Consider the following 22,043-nt stretch of genomic DNA (forward strand, 5'->3'; position numbering starts at 1 on the left):
CCGGGACACCGCCTGCGGGGCTCTGGCTCAGGAACTGCTTCAGCACCTTCGCCGCCGCGCTTCAGTGCTTCCAGGGCTAAAGGTGCAGCGCCCCATGTCCAGTGGAAGTCAAGAGACACTGTTAAATGTATGGACGTCTTCACTCTCCATCCGGTATTGGAACATCCGCTGTTAAGCCTTTAATTTGAGATCTTTCTTTTTTGAGCTTTCTCCAGCCTCTCTCAGTGGTGCCTGGCACTTGTGCATTTCATCGAATACAGTAACTTTGAAATTACACACGGAGACGGGCAAGGGGTGGTTTCCAACCTGATGAGAGTTTCTACAATGATGCAAAAGGAGCGTTAAAGCATTTTGAATCCTGCCTGTGAGGAAATGCTGATGTGGGAAAGCTGAGCGGCAGTGTCTATAGGGTGAGAGTGAAGTTGTGGGTGCGCTCCTATATCATGTCATGCATGTCTACCTATTTTGTGTTTGGAAGTGAACGCACCTATCTCTTTCTCCATCACTTACAGAAATACAAATATCCGTCCACGTAGGTGTGAACCAAGATCTCTCCCAGCCAAAAAAACCCCAAAAAACCAACCAAGTCTTCCCTTAATCCACTGTGTCCATTCAGTATGTGGCAGATTTTACAAGAGGAAGGGGCAGAACTGATTAGCCAGGCTCTCTAACCTGGGCTACCAGCTCTTTGTCTCTTCTGAATCAAGCACAAAACTGGGACGGGGTGCTCTGTGTTCCCCACAATGTAGATACTGTGGGACAGTTAAATCTACCCCATAACTGGAGGCCTTTTCTTTTAATATTCTGTGGAAAATTCTTTGACAAGTTGGAATTTTCTCTTCAAAAATCTCTAACAACCACCAAATTTCTATCAACTGCAGGAAATGGCCACTTGCAGAAAGTGAATGGAAGTAAAAAAAAGTTTTTTTTAAATGAAAAGGTCTTTTCTTATACCTTTTCTTATTTATGTCTTACAAGAAAGAAGTAAAATGGTGAAAGTCTTGACATTTAAGACATAGAACTGACCAGAATATAAAAATATACTACACAAACCAACCTTCAGTTCTAAGAAATGCTAAACTGGTTTAGTTTGCCACCAATACTTTTATATCCATCTCTACATTGCATAGCACTGCTGTCCCTCATTTCAAGACTGCCAGTAGTGTCTCAAGTTGTATATGGCAGCACAAATTAATAGTGACACCTAGCATTGTTTAACAGGCTGGGTGTAGCTCATGCTACTGTTGCCTCCAATAGTGCATAGTCCTGCTTCTCTAAAATAATCTGGATGTGGGTAGGACTCTTGTGAAATAAAAGGAAAGGAGAGCACCTTTGGAAGAGCTGACAAGGTGCCATGTTGTATCAATAAGTCAGTCCCAAACCCCAAAGTGCTTGTTATGAAACAGGTGAATTCCCCTTGCTCCACCTTGGAGAGACACTGAACTCGTGTGCTGTCCTGTGGCCTCTCAGCATCACAGAAGGTTAACCCACTGAGTGTCTTCAGAGATTTTTAGAGGAAACTTTCAGCTTCTACTGTTCATCAAGAACTAGGAAAAAAAATTGCAGTATAGGAAAGTTGGTGTTTGATCTGTTTTGGCTGTCTGGTAAGGGTTGCATTCATGTCATTTTGAAAGTGGATAAATGATTTCTCATTTTATGTGGAGGATTTCACATTCACATTCCCATAAATATAAGGATTTAGGTATGGAATAAGCCCCCTTAATATTCCCTCTTCCATCCTCCCCCCAGCAAGTTGTTAAAAGCTAGTTTGGACAAAATGCCATAAATGGGGCTCATACAAAACAGTCCTGTGCAGACACCTATATAGTAATTCAGAACACATGGAAACAACCTATTCTATGCTTTGTGACTGGTAAACTGCCATCCAAAACAATTTACTCACAAAATTAAATTAATACAATTTCTTTCAGGACTGGGACAAAATGCTATACTTGCCTGGTTCCCAGCTTGCTAAAATTTGAATCACCACATTCAGGTAGGAGACATGAATATTTTCAGAAATAGTGGGTCATTAGGAGATTCCCCCGAGGCTAGACAAGCAAAACCGAGACAACAATTCTTGATTCCCAACTCAGGGCTCTGCTTTGGGTAAATATTTTATTCTCCATCACTGCAATGGCCACAGACAACCCTGAGCCCCACAAAAGTGGTATTGGTAGTCTGTTAGCAGAATTGGACAGACCCACTTGCCTCTCAGATTCTTGGCCTACACACATGCATTTATTTAGCTAGTGCAACTGTGCTTAAAAGCAGGTCACTTTTACTTGCTTTTAAGAGTGGTTTCAAAGTGAAATAAACTGACTTTAGCCACTGTTGAACTGATTTAAGATGTAACCAAACCTCCTTAAATATTTAGAAATAGGTTTAGTTAAATTGATACATTTCTGTATATAAAATTTTAGGTGGTCAGCTAATAGATCTTTTCCATTTCTGACTTTTATTATTCTAGTTAGTTTTGTTTAAACACTGGCATATGAGGGGATCTGGAATAGATTTTATGCTGCATTTAAGATTAATTTATTCCATCTGTCCCAGGGAGGGAAAAAAGAAACATTCAAAGGAAATATATAATTAAGATAGTAAGTAAAGCTACCGCAAACTGTAGGTTCTCTTATTTATATATTTGCCCCATTTAACTCTGTTTTATTCTGGTCTTTCACATAATTATGGTGAAAAAGAGACTTCTCTGCATTGAATTCCAAGCATTTAAAAGATTTTAATAAATGAGGTGTTAACTCCTGCCCCTTACTTGGGTTTTCTCTGTTACCTGTACTTCACATTAGGTCCTCTCTACAATTCCTTGAAAAAAACAGAAATTTTAATTACTTTATTATACTTATGGTGCTGTGATATCAGTTTAAAGACAAAGATAATAGTGAAAATATTTCTAAGTTAAATTTTCTCAAATTTCAAGCCTTTCATTCAATAGCAGTGGTGGCAGGAACCCAGACACAAAAGTATCAGGAGACTTTGGATCTTCAAAGATGCCAAAAAAGTAAAAAACCGAACACTGAGGATGTGAAATGAGCATGAGCTCTGCAGGAAGTTCTTTTGCTTCTACTTGCCTAGACCCAGATCTAAAATAGGACCTAAGGTACTTAAAAGAGGATGTAAAGCCAATTTTTATGACTGTTTGAATCTATTATCATGGTAAGTCCTACACAGTGGATAATTAGGAGGTGTCTACCTTCCAAAGGAAACTTCCACTGTATCTGGGGCTGTATGTGCAAATTGCCCAAGGTTAACCATTTTAGCTTGTATCAGCAAAGTTGAGCACCACCTAACTGCAGCCTCCATTTGCTATAATCTCTGTCCTCACAGAAGCAAATGCAGGCAGCAGATCCTTCATCACACAGTGGTCTCAGTACCTGAGAGCATGGTGCAGGAGAGCAATAGCTGCAGCCCCCAGGTTGGAAAGCTGAAAGACAAACTGCGTCGGATCATATGGGGACTAAGAGAAGGGAAAGCAAAAGCATCCATTTCCCTGATGAATCCACACTTGGATTCAAATTTCAATATCTTTTCTGCCCCCTGAATCCTGTGTGCTGGGTTATCATCTTTCCTGCACCAGCTGGGAGGATAGAATGTTAGCAAGAGTGTAGCAGGGTAGGGAGAAAGGAGAAAAATGTGTCCCTTTTCATGTGACTGAAATTCTGGGGATAGGGGTGTTCTGGGTGGGGGGGAAAAAGCACTCAACTATTTTCTTTTCATGCAGCATTTGGGATCTCTCCCTTTTTCTGTGCAATTGCAAAACAAAAGGGGACAGATGCCATTGCAGTTCCTTCTGGCATTATGCTATAAATTAGAGAGTCCTCTTAGCTTTTGTTAGACAGACTAAGAACCTAGCTTAGCAGAGAATTCAGTACCATAGACAAAGACATAGCAAAGATGCTAAAAGATTTTTCATTCCCAACTGAAACCTTCCAAACTGTGCTGTCTCCACCCTCTGCTACCTGACTCTGGAGGCAGAATCTCAGCCTCTAATAAGGGGTTCTGGATTCCATTCCTGGCACTTTCCACACTACTCTAGGTATTGCAGTGATGAACTTCTCAGTTTACAGAATCTGGCATTTATAGAAAGGTTTTTCTCCTTTAATGGTCCCCGTGGAAATTAGCCCTCTGCAGGTCAAGGCTTTGTTAACATTCACTGCTGGACTTAAGACACTGGATTGTGGTTTAAAAAAAATGAGACAATTGCAGTTTTGGAAGGAGGAGGAAAATTATGGCTTGGCATGTGGTTCACTCTTCATGCTAGGTCAGCCCTAAAAGGCTGACTTTTAGACTGGTAAATGTTGCCAAAATAGTTGTGGCAGTTTCTCACATAGACTGTTGGGTTGTTTGGATTTTTAAAGGTTATGATAAGGTCAGTTTCATTTGTGGTAGGTCTCAAGCCAGACACCCAACCTCCTAAAATTCTACAATTTTGAGGTAAAATACAGCTATGCAATAAAAAGCCATTTCTTCAAAGCACCAAGGCGAGGGTTTTCAGTGAAGTTTAAGGGAGCTTTGTTCCCAGGTCCCAGTCTTTTAAGTTTCATTTGAAAATTATAGCACACGCACTCCTACCAAGTTCATGGTACAGTACAACAAATACTCATTTTATAAGCAAATTGTTCTTTTTTTACTTGAATTCTAGTATATTAATGTTTTTATGGAAAACTACTAGCACTCAGTAACAACTGTTATAAAAACGTGACTATTTGGAGTCCTTCAGTATCATCCTGAAGCCCAGAATTCTATGGGAGTACAAGCGGAAGCGGAGCTGCACCCCCTCCCTGTTCAGGTTTCTGGGGGGAGGCATGACCAATGTGGGTGATGAAAAGCCCTTTCCAGGGGAAGTAAAGTCGAGGTGACTCTGTGTTATGGACATGAGGAATTAATCTTGCCCTCACATTGCAACAATCCCATTCAGACAAATCTTTCAAGTGGATGTAATCAATGGTTTGCTGTGTGTAGGTGCCAGGATCAACACTCAGGAATGGACTTTAGGGCACTGGCTCTGTTCCAGGCAATGCTGAGTCAGTCCCCAAGCTCTGTGAGTGCACTGACCAGTCCTGACATCCTAATTAAGCATGAGCGGTGAGCCTTTGCTGCAAAATTTGACCCAGCCCTTACTGGTGAGAGGGAACTTAGAAGGACTTAGCACCAGTTTGGGCAGCCCTGAGGGTGGAAACCTTGGTGTACAAGGACTGCGTGCCATGGTGAAGGCAGGTGGAGGCCATGCCCTTGAATTCCCCTTTTCCTGGTCACCAGCTGGTAGTGTTACACTGCACCTCTTCTTTGGTGCTCTGCAAGAAGAGAGAGCACCAGCACAATCCAAACAAAGCCATGTCTGCTTTCTCTAGGACTAAAGAGGTGCTTTCAAGATATCAGTGGATGGGTAGAGGCCTAAAAAAAATTTGCACATTTCCAGGTACTCTTAGCCCTCTTGGCCAGAAACCTCTCTGATCTGTGCTGGCTGACAGTGTGGAGCTGTCTTCTGTGGACTTGCTGAGGCAGGGAGGCAATGCTTGATCTAGAGTATGAGTCTGGTGATGCTTGAGTGTTTGCCTTGTTTCTCTGTTGATGGAAGTGTTAAGAGTGTACTGGCACACATCCACTAAAGCACAGTGGAAATGTTTCAGCTGACACATTTAAAGAAGTGCTAGCCAGTGTCATGGGGTGCCACATGTGTGAGAAGTATACCAGGAAAGCAGACAGTGGACTTGCTGTCACTTTTATGAGGTCAGTGAGACAGTTCTGGCTTCTGGTGAGTGTCCTGAGCCCTACACATATACTCAGTGAATGATTATTATATTCAGGAAAGCACTCCTATATTGGTAACCATGACAACTCCTATTAAATTAAGTTTTTTCATGAAACAGTGTGCTTTATAAGGCAGAGAAAACATTTATTTTCTAGGACCAATCCTGTACCCATTGATGTTCAAAGAGGAAATATTAAGCCCCTGTGGTAACAGCAATAAATATTACAGCAGCTTTTACATGTAGACGCTTCTGAAACTGAAAATGATCTTCAGGTTTTTTCCTTTGCAGCTGGTCATGACAGTAAAAAGTTTTACTCTGAAAAGCAGCTACATTTAAAACACTGTTGGATCTCCAAGGGAGATTTTATTTCCTAATTGTTCTACCACATTTAAAAAAATAAGTTTTGAATTACCTGTGATACAAATTTTTAATCATAAGATTGGCAATCAGATGTTTTTTCTAGGTTTACATGTTTTTACTAAAACTTTTTGTCCAGTAGCTGTAAATTTTAGCTACTGACGTATCAAACCAACATCAAGAATGCCTGTTTTATGCATAATCTAAACAATGAGAAACACAGTGAAGTAGATCACTGAAATAAAACATAAGCAATTTTTGCTAGAAGATATTTGATTCTGTTTCCACTTCTGAGCTCTGTAAGCAGGAGTAGCTTTACTGGTGTAGAGGGAGATGTTAAAGTCCCACTTGCTCTGGCTGGTGCAGGAGCTCCTGTGTCCAGTGGCTTTGTGCCGCCTGCCCTTCCCCTCCCTCGTTACACCGAGGCTGTGACTGCTGTATCCCTGCTCTCATGTTGGGAGAAGCCCTTGAATAGGTGATCTCTCTGCCTGTGCTGAGATCATTAGAAGGCAATGATGAAATGTTCAGGGCTGGGATGGATGGGGCTTCAGGCAACCTGATGCAGTTTAAGTTGTCCCTGCCCATGGCAGAGGGGTTGGAACTAAATTATCTCCTTTCCAACCCAAAGTATTCAATGATTCCACCAAAACTTGGCTAGGAATGGAAGCAGAGTCATGTAGGGGAACCACAGGAAGAAAATCATTGGGACTTAAATAAATAGAAACACTCTGACCCAAAATATGAGACGGGCAGTTTTTTAATGTCTTATCAGAGCCATTGAAATCATTGAATAATTGAAAGAATGTAAAATTTCCCAGTTTTCTACTTCATCCATTTATATCAGGGTGGTCTTTTTTGAGAGTTTATTGACCATATTAAAGGTCTCAACTAAACCTGAAAGCTGCATCTTCCAGTGACCCACAGAGCCAGGAGGTCTCATTCTCACGCAGCAGAGCCCCTCAGCAGCTAACATTCAGCTAAAGGGAGGATGCACATCTGCCCTTCTCTCCTGTCCCTGACTGTGCATGTGCTCCTCCTCATCTCCACACTACCTGTGAAGGAGCTGATCTGACTGAAAACCAGCCTAGCAAAAGAAAGAAATGATTCCTCCTCAGACACATTACTTTCCTGGACAGACTCAACTTCTCCTTGCACCAAGTCCAGCAGCAAGACAAAAGAGAGGGACAGAACAGCATGGTTGGCAGTGAGTGGCTCCTTCAAGGCAGAGGACAGGACCCCAGCAGCCCAGATTGAATTTTACTTCAGCTGCTGTTTTCAAACAGCACTGAAATATTTGCAGAATTGTAACAGGGCCAAATAAAAGTATAAAGGGCAGAAACTTGGCCCAAAAACCCATTAGCCAGAAAAGATTATTAGGAAAGAAATTTGGATGCTATTTCTGTGGTCTTCAAGATTTAACTGAAAATTACATAAGTTTTTTTGGCTTGTGTAAATCAACTTTAAAAAATATCTTTGATGTTTAAGAACCTCAGACATGTAATAGCTGGCTCTGGCATTTTGCAAGAAGTTCATAAAAAAGCTTAAGACCATTAGTATTGGTTGTAAACTCATTCTGTAGCCTGAGAGCCATCTGCTTATCTCCAGAGTTTATTGCCTTCCATCTACCTTAGTGTTTTGGATGGCTGCCCATCACTGAAGCACATGAGTGCCTTTCCTTCAAATTGCAGTGCCTCCTGGATTCCCTGGCCGCTCTGCAATCTTCTTTTATTACAGACTATTGGAATAGTGGTACTAGGTCATATCCAAGATCCTTCTAGCCCAGCATCTATCTCATCCAGTAGCCAGAAGAAGATGTTTAAGAAAAGCATAAAGACAGGACAAACTTCTAATGATACTTCTGTGATTAATCTCCAGATGCAACTTTGATATGTTAAAAAGGCAGGGATCATAAGAGTGTACAAAGTGGATCAGAACTTAACCCGCTTCTTACTGTCCAGCAGTTTCACTATGAGAAAATGTGGCTGAGTTTTTGATTACTACACATTCTAGCAGAATGTTAGGAGCATCACATAGTTAGTGGTGAGGAAAAAAAGTCTTAATGAAACAAGAAAGCTGTCTTGGTAGCAGCTACACTGTGATTTCACTCCCTAGGGAATTATGCACTGTGTAGGTGACAGAGCATCTCATGGTTGCTGTCCTCAGCTCTGATGTGCCTCAGTCAGGGGTTTTGATGTAGCAAAACCTGCTGGTGAATCTGCCAAAACCTCCACACTACTGACTGGCAGTGCTGGTGCCTGGAGCTGTTCTCCAGTGTTTTATAGGCATTGTGCTGTACATAGATCACTGTAGAAATCACATCAGAGGCAACATCCAACATCAAAGCTGCTGATTGCCCCTCTCAGCTCCAAGCTGTTTGATGCACAAATCAAAATGAAAGGAAACCCATCTGCATTTAAATGTTCTGTCTTTCAGGATGAAGAAGGTGCTGTTCACGACAATAAGATTGAAATATGTCCTCTCTCCATCACGCTACAGGATTTGGCCAGGCTCTGCACAGCCCTGCTAGTCCCACTGGCCTGGTTTCCCTTGGGCCACAGCTGCAATAACAATATCACTGGCTCCTCTGTTGTGGCAGAGGGAAGGGCTAAAGGCTCATTTCCCTGCTCACCAGTTATTTTACTGGTTCCTATAAAGTTTCACATGGCCAGTCTGCAGGGGCTGTGTGACCCAGGCTGGGAGGGGTGTGCTGACACAGAAAGCCCCAAAACCCATAGGAAGCCTCCATAGCCCAGGAGAATGCAAACTGCATTCGAGCTTTTAAAACACACCAACTCTCAAAGATGAAAGGGAAAGGTCTGACTGTAATTGTGCCCGCTGCTGTACCTACTGCAACAGATCTCCTGTGAAAACAGACACTGCCAGGAGTATAACAGGTAAAATCTCTACAGGTCAACTCAGAAATAATGATGCAGATAAAAGCATTTACTTTACCAGTCGGGATCAGGTTTTACAATGCAGATGGACATGAAATAGAAAAGCTTCTTTCTAAACTTACTCCTTTTCTCTGCTGATTGCTGGATTTTCCCCCAGACTTGGGCCCATGAAGCTCAGTGGCAAATAGATCCTTTCAGAGAACCCAGATGGGCAGTAAAAAGATGACTTGGGAAAAGGTTTCCAGAAGCTATTCTCAAGGCACCTAACATGTAGCAGCTAAAAGAAGGACAATAACATGTGCAAGACACTCTTAATCCAAATCCCAGTAATGGAGTTACACGATAGGCTGCTGCCTCTTGCCTCTTAATTTATGAAGGATCAAGTGGTATTAGAGCCAGTCTGCTATGCATCATAAAGTACTCATCACAGCATGTCAGCATGTAAAAAAAGCCACTCCATGGAGAATAGGGAATAAATTCATCATCTCTCTTTAACTTGATATTCAAGGAAGCTGACCAGCATGTCTCTGTCCGAGGAATGTTGTTTATACTCAAAGAAATGGGGTATGACTTACCTGAAACTATTTAGATATGGATTCTAGACAAAATAGAGTTTCATGAAACCAATGGAACAGTTATGTTCATTGTCTGAAAAGATAACATTGATCTTAACTCTAAGTCAACACTATTCATTACTTTTATCTGTTCAGAAAATGGTTCTGCTATGTACTATGAACATCATTCTGTGTTTGCAGGGCTGATCTCATAAATAGTTCTTTTCCAGATATTTTCAGTGATAATGTTATAGATACGAAGACCACAAAATGTCTTAAATTTTTCTTAAGACTAAAAAGGTCTAAGAACTTATAAATATTGTATTCCAAGTCTGCCAAGGGAAAAAGTCAAATAGATAATTTTAAGCATTTGTCTTTGCTTAAAGGATGTGAAAATGTTTTACAAGTTATTTCAGCTTGTCCAGAAGTTGCTTCCATAAATACTCTTCAGCAATTCTGTTCATGGAGTAATGATAAAGATGCCAAGTTTACTCATCTGGGATTTATCAAATAAAATCTCATACTACATTTAGACAATCACTTGCAGCCTCATCCATTTAAAGTTAGGTGTCTACATCTGTGTTTAGGTTCCCACATAAAACTGATTGGATGTTCAGTGCTTACTGTCCACAGACAAATCAAATGCTCAGTAGTCTTCAAAATCTGCAACTGTTTTATGGCTCTATATATGAACCATTAATTCAAATGTCGGTTGCAGAGGATAAGGAAGCTCTTGAACATGTGAGAAAGGGATGGAGTGGTTGATAGAAAAGCAGAGAATGCTCTTATGCTGTCCAAGGTTACACTATTCCTCTACCTTCCTCCAGTTTTCATATAGATTTCCATCTTCAGTCCTTTATTTTGTCTTGTGGCCCTAAGAAGATTACTTTTTTTACAAATATCCTCTTTTTTTTTTTTAAACTGCCACACCTTGACCTCCTTTATCTCATCTTCAGTGTTTCTACCCTATTTGTTCATTTTCCTCAAAACTCCACTGCTTTTCTTGGTGCTCCCAGGAAGGCACAGCAGAAACACTTCTTACTATGAGTTCCAGCATCTGCATATTGTCCTCAAAAAGTCAGCTGAAGTTTGGAGAATATTTACTATAAGGCAGCGCTAGAGCAGAGGACAATCTGTACTTCTCTAAGCAAAGGCTATGTCACCTTCTTCTTCCATTCTCCCTCTGCACAAGTCTGTGCTGATCACATGAGAAAGATGGGCAGGTTTTGTCCAAAGAACAAAACAGTGTTAACTTCCAGGTGAAAATGAGAGGCATGAATGACCAGCCCAGAGGACAAGCACAAGATAGAAGAGTAGTCTGCATTTGGAGAATATTTAAATGAAGTTACTTGTCTGAAAGAAGATTTGAAAGAGAAGAAGAGAAGTTTTCAGTCTGTGAAAGCAGTGAGCCATTCTCTGAGTGAAAATGTGTGTGCAGCTCCATTTTATATTCAAGGTAAGCAGTGGCCTTACTGAACAAGTATTGGACTGCCTTGATTAATGGAGAAAGACAGGCACCTTCAGGATGATTTGCATTGCATAGTGTCTCTTGTAATAATTTAAAAAGAGGCCTATACATGGATGATAGGGAAACTGTGTCCAGGCTTATGGTAGTATTCTCTATAGGTACTTCAAAGTTCATTATTCTTGAAGGACCCTTATAATACTACCTATAAACTGCAGTGAATGTAACTGCCTCAGCATACTGCCTACTTCTGCTAGACAAACATTTCTTGTGGGATAAGATCATTTATCTGAGGAAGAAAAGTTTCATTTAGTAACTACTCTAGTTACTGTGGTTGCAGTATCATGAGATCACCCACATGAAGAAAATGTTTACTGGATTGTTTGAATGATTGCTTCCTTTCCTGTGTTTTTGGCAAAGTTTTAAGGCAGTGGAAGAAGTAAATGGACCAAAAAAGTCTTATTCACTTTCCCACCCGCATTGTCAGCCATGATTATATCAGCCATGATATAATAACACGTGATTAAACATTCTGTAAGTAAGGAAGAATTTTAATGGGTGATAATGGTGGAAGCTTATAGTGTAGCTTGTGACTAATTCTGGAATGGTTGGGGAAAGTGTAGTAGATGGCTCAGAGAACCAAGTGTGGGCTCTGGAATATTTCACCAGCCAATAAAAAATAGCAGTGGTTTACTCTCCAATAACTATATAGTGGTTTATCTGCTGTAGTTTCTCTTCTACTGTGAGTGGCCAAGGAGCACAGGCATATCCACCCACCTGGTAGGGGAGGCAAAAGGCTGGACATAGGGAAGCCAGCCTTCCCACACAGCAGGTGGCTAGTTAAAGTTTGATCTTGCCAGGATATTGAGAGGGTTGATGGCTTTGTTGAAGGGGCAGGCAAAATTTACACAGTACTAAGGAGATATGAAGAGTTGTAAGAATTTGACTTTGTTGTTTTGCATATGTTAGTGAAATCTAAAATGCTATCAATTCTGCTGCTACTCTGATATCTTTCTTTGAAAAAAAACACCCTCAGCATTCCACATCATCTTCAGTCGCAGAATATTTACTTAGTCTATAACAAGAGACATTGCTATTTGCTTTTCTCACTATTTGTACAGATCTGGTTATAAGAGAAAACCTTTCCATGATATTCATAATACTGTTATTTAAACTAATTTTAGAACTGCTCCTCAGTTACAACTTGGCTTTCTCTTCTTTTTCCATTCAATTAAGAAACGTCTGAAGTCCAGCCCTCACTCCTCTGCCTCGCAACTTGGCAAAAATCCCATGCATAGAAAGGAGCTCCCCGATCCTGAGTGCCCTGCCCAGGGAGCAAGGGATGAGGTATCACTGTGCAGCTGTTGCAGCTGGACCCATGGCTGTGGGCTGCTTTTCTGCTGCCCTGAACAGCAGTGGAGTGTCTGTGTGTTGGGAGATCTCCCTCCCTCCCATGTAGCAGAGGTTCTTGGAGAGGATTCATGGGCAAGTGGTCCATCTGATGAAGTTTAGATACCCAGGATATGGCACATATCCCTCTGGACTTCCTTCAAAGTCAGGGAAGAGAAACAGGTCTTCTGAGCAATCTGCAGAGGATTTTTTTCTCTTCCAAGTAGTAGGCAGCATGCTTTCAGAGAGTAGGTGGTATCTTAAACAATTAATATCACCACTTAAAGTTAATGAAACCAATATCCTATGCACGTACCTGCAAGATGGATTTTGTGCCCTGAACCAGAAAATTGACATAATTCAAGTCTAGATGACAATGACCAAACAAGCAGTTTGTTGGAATGCTGCATTGTATGTGATTACATTGATATTCAGGGGTCAGCTGACCAGTTCCAGCAGGTGGCTGGGGACATGGAAAGCAGCTGCAAAGAAGGCAGATGTTGTATGATGAGGTGCTAATGGTGTTTATCCAAATTTTGTTTTACAACAAAATCTATAGAATTCACATGCCTCAGATCTTCTGGAGGCATTCGAGTTCCAGCAGCTCAAGTGATATTTTGTAAGAATTTCTCTTTAAGTGATGGGCTTCTTTTTCTGCTGCTTTGAAGTTATGCTTGGGCACGAGAAGAAGCAGGCCACTTGTAGAGAATTAGAAATCCACTCTAGCTTTTGTCAGTGGGATTCTAATCCTCTCTACTGAAAAGCTATCAAGAGCTTCCTTTCCCACTTCACGATTAAATGTCCTTGATGTGACCTTCAATCCTGTGGTGCTGACAGAAGTCCTTGTCTAACACGTTTCCATCCATGTGTGTGGAAGGAAGATGTTGGAAGGAAGCATGAGGGAATGGAGCACAGTTCTGAGATTCCACAGCTGGTGGGGACACTCCCAAGCCATGTGGACTTAGCAGTTCAGGTCCTAAATCATGCTGACTGAAGTCATGCAACAGTGCATCTGAAACAAGGTTTGTGAAAGTGGGTGCAGTGCCATGTGAATACAGACTGCTTTGAGACCCGTGCCATATAGTATCCACTTGCCTTCCTTGCACCTTCATAGTGTTTCTGTGAATGTAATTAATTCTTTTCCAGCTGAAGCCAGGACAGGTTTACATTAAGGGGTTCTCTCTAGTTCTCTCTAGCTCCTTTAAGGCTCTTGAAATTTTTTCATACTTGTGCAGCAGGGAACATCCCTAACAGACTGGATAATCTGGCCTTCAGTGCCAGTGAAAAAGCAGAGTCTGAACCTTGCATGAGTGGTCACATGGTGATCATTTATCTCACTAATGAGAAGGAGAACATTCCCCCTAATCTTCTGTGTGTTTTCTGTTTTCCAGTCCCTCCTGGTCACCTCCTTTTCTGCATTAGACAAGAACAGGATTATGACTGAGAGTCTTTTTTTTTTCCCCTTGTGGAAAAGAGAAAAATCTAGAAGCAGTCTATGAAATCTGACTGCACTCAGGATAATGGGCTTCATGTATATGTATATGTATATGTATATGTATATGTATATGTATATGTATATGTATATGTATATGTATATGTATATGTATATGTATATGTATATGTATATGTGTATGTGCATGTGTATATGTATATGTACCTCAGGCTCTTTCTCAGTAACACTTTGTAATAATTTCCATTTAATCCACAGGCAGGTCCACATGATGGAGATTTTAGTTCAAGGTGGAGACCCGCTGTACCTACACCTCTGTTGAAGATAAACCTTTATGGTAGGAGTGCATAGGTATCTGTGACATTAAATTTGGTGCCTTTGATCTTGGTCCCAAATGTGCATGATGAGTGAGATAAGCCATTGTATAGCCAGAACATTGGTCAAGGATGACAATTAGCCAGTCATTCTAATACTGAGTTTGTTACAGCTGAATGAGAACACAGCTTGGAAGCAGGTGGATAGAAACTAAGAAGAACTTCAAAAAAATGGAGATGATGAACTGGAAATGGGGGGGGAAACCCTCATACTTAGGAAGCTGCTGCAAGATATTTAACAAGTTAGGGACTTTTCCAGGGTGGTGAAAGTCATTTGAGATGAGTTCTCACTCACAGAGGGGCCTCATTGTGATCTCTCCCAATGTTATCATGCTATTGCCTACATAAGAGAAGACTCAGACATGAGGAGCACAGCATTATATGTCTTTCATTAGACCAAATGGTTTCTTTGTTTTTTTTTGTTTGTTTGTTTGTTTTTATTGTTGTTGTTGTTGTTTTGTTTGTTTGGGGGGTTTTTTTGTTTGTTTTTTTTTTTTCTGAAAAGTTTTCTGCTTATTGCCTATGCCCAGAAAAACCTTCTGAAATTTCTAGGAAGTGCAAGCACTTTGTAGGACAGCTGCCTACGGGCATGACAATGCAAGGAGAGCCTGCCAGTTTTTATTTCTAGAAAGATCCTTCTAGCAACTGTTGTCATTGCTATTCTCTTCTCTTTGACAGCAAGGGCAAATATGACCATGGCTGTGACTCCTGGGCACAGAGTAGTCTGCCTGCATCCCCACACTCCAGTGGCTTCATGCCATTAACCTAATTGTATCAGACATTGGAACCAGTGAAGCTTTTAACTTATATCTCTGGCTGGTAAAATGACATTAAACTTTGTAAAACTCGACAATCAAAAAAAGTTTTCTGCAGACACCTTTATTAGTATTAGATTAAGGAACAGATTCTACTGAATCTGGTGCTCTAGGCAACAAGTTGACTTATAAAAAGATGAAACAAATTCAGCAATTCAGCCCATTAAGTCTTCATGTGACTGCGTTACAACTATAGATTAAGATAAAATTGAAATCAGTTATGGATTAAAGTTATAGTCATCAGACTGGCATCCTCACCTCTTCATATATAGCAGCTTCCACTCTGTCTGTGTGGATTTTCCACTTGCAAAATCTCAGGCGTCTGCAAATCACAGAAAACTGAAAATTATTAATATGACAAAAAGGTGCTGTTTATAGAAGCTCGCTACATATTTGTTATTTACAGTTCTCCATTCAATAAACACAATTCCTGACACAATAGGTAGTGATGAAATAGTCACATGATCTATCAATCAGTCGTGGTACTGCTGCAAATGAACCTTTTACTTTTTCCTCCAAATAGCTTTCACAGTAAATGGCACTTCCTATAGAGACACTGGCAATCTGACGTGCATTTAGTTTCAGGTATTAATTCAGAGCGTTTTCTGATAGTACACCTACTTGTGATTCCTGTCAGTTGGTTTTTCATGTTTTCTTTTTTTTTCTTCCCTTCAGCTATAGTTTGTTCCTTTTCTTGTTACCATATAAAAAATGTATACGAACTGGATATTATTAGTTCAAGACTATTGGCCTGTAGTGCTCAAGTTGAGGCAAGCTTAGCCATAAGCTCCAGCTGGTGCAGGACCATGTTGTAACCCAGGGAATGAATGGGAATGTGTAGGCAAAGAAACCATGCCCAACTCCAAGATTTTTTTATCCATTTCAGTTACAATTATCTCCAGTGTTATCTGTGGTTATGCAAAAAAACCAATTTTCCAGGAAAAGTAAAGTCTGTGGAGTGTCTTAGATACACTACCTGTAAACTTTAAGTAGTTTATCCCACCAGGAGAACAACTATATGGTGTGGTCTATCTCATAAACGTAAGGTGTTCTTCTTCCTGCAACGGCAACAATATTGCCCATTAAAAGGCAATTGCTTCACAGAGGTTGTACTTCTCCCCCCTTCTGCCCCAATACCCAAAAAAGACAACCAATAAAACCAAGCAACATTACAGAAAAGATTTACTTAAATGAACAGAAGAGATTAATGACATCTAGAGTAATGACAGCATAATTCTAATCCCAAGCAGAGGTATAGAGGGCAGTGCTGCCACCCGAGAGAAAAGAGCTGCTTGTGAGGCCCATGAGAGTGTTGATTCTGCTCTCTGTGTTACGTGCAGTCCGTTTACAAATGGCAATATGAAATTCCCAGGTATTTTATAATGAAAGCAAATCCATAGGGTTTTTTCCCTAACCTGTACTGATCTGTGCTAGTGTGTACCAAATCCTTGACTCCAGTGAATGTGAGTAAATCCTCTGAATTAGCTTGTCTATACCAGCTCAGGGCACAGCCTTTACGAGCTGTGCCTCGACTGTTGGGTGGAGCAGGCTCATGTCCCCATGCAATCGTGACCAGATTGTGGCAGCCCACACTGGCTGTGTGCTTTTGGGCAGTTTTGGCTTGTACCTTCTAGAGCTCCACTAAACAGCATACATCACAATTTGGGCAAGAGCACAGTCTTTCCAGCTGGCATAAAAGGCAAACCCATATAATCTGGGGAAAAGAAGAGATTTTATTTAGGCAGATGTAATCCATGCCATGTCTGTTGTCCTCAGAGCTGGGGGGTCTGACCTTTCACTATCTGATGTTCCTGCACAGATGTAGATGCAAAATATCTAACCTAAACTGTGCTGAATTCAGCAACAAGACAGAAATTACAGCTGTGGAACTGTATGTGGGAACAGTCATAGATATATAGCAAAATTACATCAGATACCTGCACTTTTATTTAAAAAATAATTGAAGAGCAAGAAACAAGGAGCTTTATATAGGCTTATAAAAGTAAGGACTAACAATGCATGAGCATCAGAAATTCTTTTCATAAAGAGTCTTCTGAGTCTCTAAGAAAATTTCTATAAACTGTGTTTTCTGTTTGCTTTGTCTAAGTATTGAAATGAATTTGCTGTCTCCTAAAGCAATGGAGTTCTCAGCATCTGGCTTGGCATTAGGGAGCAGGAATATCTCCCATTGATCTCATTGATATTGGCTGACAGCCAACATGAGTTTTCTGCAGAAACAAATTCTGAGTTCATAATTGTGAGTATTCAGCAGTTTATATCCCATTACTGAGAGCTACTTCCTCAGTCTGAGAATATTCCCATGAGAGCTGTGAGTCCTAAGCACCTTGAATCCATAACATAAAAATTCACATTGAGCTTCTCAGAAATAAGACATAAAAAATGTTCATTCATAAGAAACATTTGGCAAGTAATTTCTTATAGCAACAACTGAAAACTCACTTTTCATTTATATGGTGCTTGCAGCCCAAAATGTGGGAAAATTGGAGTATATAGCTCCTGTTTATGTTATGTCCCAGGAACTCAGGGCTGCCCTGGAGACCTCAGTGCAAGCCCAGCTATGAACCACCAGGGATTACCTCCTGTGCTGAGACTCGAGGGAAGATTTCGTTCTCTTTCCTTTGTTTATCCATGGCCAATCCTATCTGGCTTCATATCACCTGTACAGATACAACTGTAGTAATCTCCATAGTTTTATCTAAGAATAAGAGGTTTATAGAGTTTTATACCTTCTGTGTACGGGCTACAGAAATGCCTTAGCCTAGAGAATATTGTTATTTCAATATCGGACTTAGTGCAGGTAAAAAGCCGTGTCCCCGAGGAGCTCGGTGCGTGCAGCTGCGTGTCCACGCCGTAACTCTGGAGGTCGAGGCTTCCATCTAGTGGTTAAACTAAAGGGTGCAAAATGAATTTGGGGATGAACATTGCTGAGGCCCTTGTGAGCATCCTCTTTCTTGTTCCAGAGCACAGCTGGCTGAGGAGAAAAGAAAGACGATGAAAAAAGCCGGGCAGCCCGCAGCGTCTCTGAAGTTTGGGGCCAGCAGTTGAATTGGCACAAGAAAGGAACACAGTTCTCTGGGTGTTGTCTTTTACTGAAGGCCAGGCAGGACATTCTGCAGATGATCTGGCAGTAGCTGAGGTACTGCATGAGCTGTGAGACGACCCCCAGGCTCAGGCATGGCAGAAAGCAAAGCCTGGTCTCTACACACTAACCTGGATTTTCAGACTTCCTTCTTCAGGAAAAAAAAAAAGTGTCTGTCATGTAGAGTGAGGAGAACATAATCCCTTCTGCCAGGATGCACCAATGAAATGGAATAAATAGAGCACTTCTTGGGAAATATAACAACATTATAGGCTCCACAACAGCAGTGAACTTTGCAAAGAAAGACATCTGTGACCTTGTGAAGGTTGGTTTTGTGAGGGTGACTCATGTCCCCCTGAAACCACCTCAATTTTCCCCCCAAATACCCACCCAGCCACCACAGAACAGTTTTTGATATTCACTGGCACACATCCAGGCAAACTATGAAGAAATCTAAGTGCATATTTCATAAGCACATCAATAACCATAATCATATTCACTATGCAAAAAATGAAGATCAGTGGCATTTGAGTGATAAAAGATAGTGTTCTGCATACTGTTGAAGTCAATAAGGTGAACTGAAGTGAATTAAATTGAAATATCAACTCAGTTTCTGCTGCCTCATGTTTTCAGACAATTGGATTTCTTTTTATGCAGGGAGAATTACAGATGATAGATTGCAGTTCATTTCCACTGCAGCAAATTTTTCTGGATGTTTCTGTTGTATCTGCTTATTCCCAGTGGATGTGTTGAAGATCCTCCATGAAGTCCTTGCTGAGTGTGTTTTGACTCAGAAGAGCAGTGACCTTTGCTTGCTGCCAGATCTGGATGCTATTTATCTGTAACTTTGGCCTGTGCATTTCTGTAACTACCACAGTTTCCTTGAGATGCTTTTTCTGAATAATGGTTTCAGAAAAAAAGAATCACAAGAGGAATGCTAGCTGCCTCAGTCCTTGCCACTGACTGTCCCTTTCATTTTGTGCTGATGCTCAGATTACAGGCCTGTAGGACTCAGCTGTTCCAGTTCACCAGGATCACATAAATATTTCCTTCTGTTTCAGTTAACCTAGTTTCACTCCCTTCTGCCTGACCTGGACATCTCAGAGAAAAAAACAGCATCTCCATGTTTTGCCCACCTTGAGTCAAAGGCACATGTTCTGCCACATTTTGGGGCAAAGGCATAAAAAATCTCCATGTTCCTTTGAGCACCGACTAAGCTGACTTGCAAGCTTTGAGAATTTAATAGGTATCTTATCCTGGAAAGTGTCATTTGGCTTCGCAGATTACTGCAAACACCTTGCCAAGCTGCAAAACCATTTCACCATCCATTACCTCCTGTGCCTATATCTCAGAGTTTTTTTCTGACCTGACTGAAGTCTCACCTTTGCCAAGACTTTCCAGATTGTTTTAAGAATATGAGTAGATAACAGTTTAATTATTTTTGTCTTACTTTCTTCAGTATTATTGGTGAGCCATCTCAAAGGTGGACCCTCTGCAAACAATTCTACACCAGGGACACCTCAGGTGTCCATGTCTGCAAGTTGCCAAAGGGCTTCACGTGGGCTTTTTGAATCTAGATACCCAAGAAGCATCTACCCTGTGCCCAACAGGCTGGCAGTGAGCCTATTTGCAGCTTCTGTGCAGCCACTGATTTAGTATGATATTTTTCCCCTCATATATAGATACCACATCATAGGTCAGCTACTCTGGAAGATGGTGCTAATTGACTGAAAATTCCTCAGAGGATCTAAATGAACTCTCCTTGCCCCTGCAAATAGCCACACGTGTGTATATGATTTGATTAGTCACAGTGAGTATAGTATAGCTCTTTGAAGTTTAGCTTGAAAGTGGTAGGCAAGGCTTGTGTAGCCACCTCTTCTTCCCTTTCCCCAATCCTTAAAATGTCTTAACACAGACTGGCAGGGCTGTGTTACAAGGGCAGTGGAAGTTTGGGTAGGTGGGAAGTGAGTAAAGGCAGAAGATTAAATTATCCAAGGAGAAAGAATTCATGTTTACCAGCAACCACATTTTATGGCAAAAGTGGCAGATCTGAAAGAAAAACATAGAATCTGATTTCTCCTGCTTCTTTACTGACCACTCAGAGAGGCAACATAAACTGCTCCTACCAAACCTGATTAATAATTATCCTGCCTATTTTGGGCTCCTTCTCTTCAGGGAGCTACCTATTACCAGTAAAAGCTTTTCCATTCTCACAGCTCATGGAGTGATGTCAGCAGTTTTTGGAGCAGAGGCTGGTGAGGTACACTCATGGTAGTGGTGGTGGTGTAGGTTTTGGTTCTTGTAGGGTGTCATGGCAGGTGTAGCTGCTACCTGCTGAAAGGGCCCTGGCTGGCTCCTTGTATTCCTTAGCATGACCCAAGTTGCTTCACTTTGGAAGTGCTTCTGCAGGTGCTGAAGGAGATGTACTAGGAGATGTGTTATAGCAAAGATAATAGTCCCCTTTTATTCATTATGTTGTGGCAGCACGGGCAGGGACAGGGCAGGACCACTGTGCTTTAGGTTATACACAGGTGTATTTTCTTCCCCAGGGACATTGTGATGTGAGCAGAAACAAAGTCAACATGCAAAAACTCCACTATTTGTAAGTGCTGAAGATGTATTTCTTCTCTCATCTCATCTTCCCTAGAGCTCAAATGATACCTTACTTGCCCTGAGCCCCTCTTTCTCAGATATACCAGACAAACTGCTCCTTTTTTGCTTCTCCACTTAAATTAGCTTTGCCCTGTTTCACTGGGTTAGCAGGGCAGGAAGGAGATAAGTATGGAAAGCTGAGATCCAAGAGTGCCTATGAAAAAGTCTGGAGGTGTCACGAAGAGGCCTTGCCTGGGAATGACTGATGGAGTCTGGCAGCCCTGTGACTTACCAAAGATATGCTGTCCCCTTTCATAAGTCCTCCTATGGACATCCTTTGTGGGAAGGATAATTGTGCATTAGAATTTAACTGGAATGAGCAACAGATGATCCAGTTAAAGATTGAGGCAGACAGGTCATTTAAATGTTTGTGTTCTATAAAGAGCAGCTGCTTATGACCTCCACTCCATCGAGCTATCATGAAGGAATTTTGGCTATTTATCACATTCACCTGCCAAAGACTCCATCAGTGGGTGATGGATGTGACAGGCAACAAGCTGGACATCACAATAATTCTTCAGCCATCTTGGGAACAAAGGACTCAAGAGGCGAGACAATATCTAATTCAACAAAGACTAACAAAGCTCTGAAAGGCCCTAACAGAGTTTCCACTAAAAGAACATGAATTCTTCCAACAAAACAAGCAAGGCCAACTGGTTGTTCCCTTGACCCCGTGTGACAGAAGAAAAGACAAAGTTCCCTTGTCAAGCTTGTCACAGAGATGGAGATTTTAATGATAGCAGGGTTGTTTGAGGAAACAAAAGGAAGGAGGAGGCTAGATACAGCAGGGGATAAGTGTGGTAACCTCTCACCCTCTGAAAAGGCTGCCAAACAACAGCTGTAGACATAGGACTAAAGCAGGGTGTGTTTCACTAGTGTTCATCTTATTGCTTTGTCACAGAATATACACAAACGTTTTCCCCACAATAATAATGATAATAATAATGATAATAATAATAACAATAATAATTTTAAATTATTTTTTCATTTCAAGGATTGCTATCTCATTTGTGTAATCATTTTCCATGCATGTCACTGCACATGAATTGGCATTTCTTTATTTTCTCATGCCTGGTAGGAGTCCAGGCACTGCTGGTCCCTGGCTGTACTTATGCCACAGCAAAACGTGTTCACTGAATGAAATTTTTCATGTGGCGAAAATTTATGGAGAGTGTATGCATTCTAAGTCAAATGGTAATACTTACCTTAAAATTTAGGTTAGATG

General features: G+C 41.1%; 1 long non-coding RNA gene across 2 annotated transcripts; it reads left to right on the top strand.

The window, feature by feature from the left end:
* Positions 1-43: 43 nt before the first annotated feature.
* On the top strand, positions 44-19,191 carry LOC148224795 (uncharacterized). Of its 2 annotated transcripts, none has more exons than XR_015801423.1 (3): positions 44-410; positions 14,136-14,214; positions 18,048-19,191. It is a non-coding gene; the product is annotated as an uncharacterized LOC148224795 (long non-coding RNA). The 2 variants fall into 2 exon arrangements; XR_015801424.1 differs by lacking the exon at positions 44-410 and adding an exon at positions 10,298-11,029.
* The last annotated feature ends 2,852 nt before the right edge of the window (positions 19,192-22,043 follow it).

The sequence above is a fragment of the Sturnus vulgaris genome, chromosome 2 (assembly GCF_052056855.1).
Source record: "Sturnus vulgaris isolate bStuVul1 chromosome 2, bStuVul1.hap1, whole genome shotgun sequence".
Lineage (NCBI taxonomy): Eukaryota > Metazoa > Chordata > Aves > Passeriformes > Sturnidae > Sturnus > Sturnus vulgaris.